At 42.5% G+C, this 840-nt stretch overlaps 1 non-coding gene across 1 annotated transcript; it reads right to left on the minus strand.

Annotated features, from left to right (window-relative positions):
* Positions 1-550: 550 nt before the first annotated feature.
* Positions 551-623, minus strand: TRNAT-UGU (transfer RNA threonine (anticodon UGU)). Its single transcript has one exon. It is a non-coding gene; the product is annotated as a tRNA-Thr (tRNA).
* Between the last annotated feature and the right edge of the window lie 217 nt (positions 624-840).

Consider the following 840-nt stretch of genomic DNA (forward strand, 5'->3'; position numbering starts at 1 on the left):
GATCTAACAGACAGTAATGCCAAGGAATGTGCAGGGGAAGTTATTAAAACCAATAAATTGTAAGTATAAATAAAGAAAAGTGGGTGAAAAAATAACCAGCCGAGAGCAGGAATCTAACCTACGACCTTCGCATAACACATTGGATGCTCTAGCCACTGAGCTATTATAGTGGCCTTCCCTGCATTCATATTTGTGGGTTTATATGTGAATTTAGAAAAAGGAGTGTAAGTCAGTGCCATCTATAAGCCAAGCGACGAGTGTGAAACACTCTTTTATGCGCATGTGTGGCGTCACGGAGCACGTGAACTTATTACGAGCAGGCAGCTGATTAATAGTCCCTCGTATACATCCTAATGACACCAAGTCTGCTAGTACGAGAGCGTCGTTAATTAATAAGGGAAAGAAGTGTATACCTAAAGGCTCGTTTTCCGAGTTTTCACACAAAATTAATGAGATCTAACCGACAGTAATGCTAAAGAATGTACAGGGGAAGTTATTAGAACCAATGGAATGTAAATAAGAAGAAAGAAAAGTGGGTGAAAAAATGACCAGCCGTGAGCAGAAATCGAACCTACGACCTTCGAATAACACGTTCGATGCTCTAACCACTGAGCTATCACAGCGCCCTTTCCTTCATCCACTTTTTGGGGTTTATATGCGACTTTATAACTAGGAGTGTCAGTCAGCGCCTACTATAAGCCAAGTGAGGAGTGTGAAACACTCTTTTATGCGCATGTGTGGCGTCACGTAGCACGTGAACTTATTACGAGCGGGCAGCTGATTAATAGTCCCTCGTATACATCCCAATGACACCAAGTCTGCCAGTACGAGACCGTCGTT

This window comes from Rhipicephalus microplus, chromosome 6 (genome assembly GCF_043290135.1).
Source record: "Rhipicephalus microplus isolate Deutch F79 chromosome 6, USDA_Rmic, whole genome shotgun sequence".
In the NCBI taxonomy this organism is placed as follows: domain Eukaryota; kingdom Metazoa; phylum Arthropoda; class Arachnida; order Ixodida; family Ixodidae; genus Rhipicephalus; species Rhipicephalus microplus.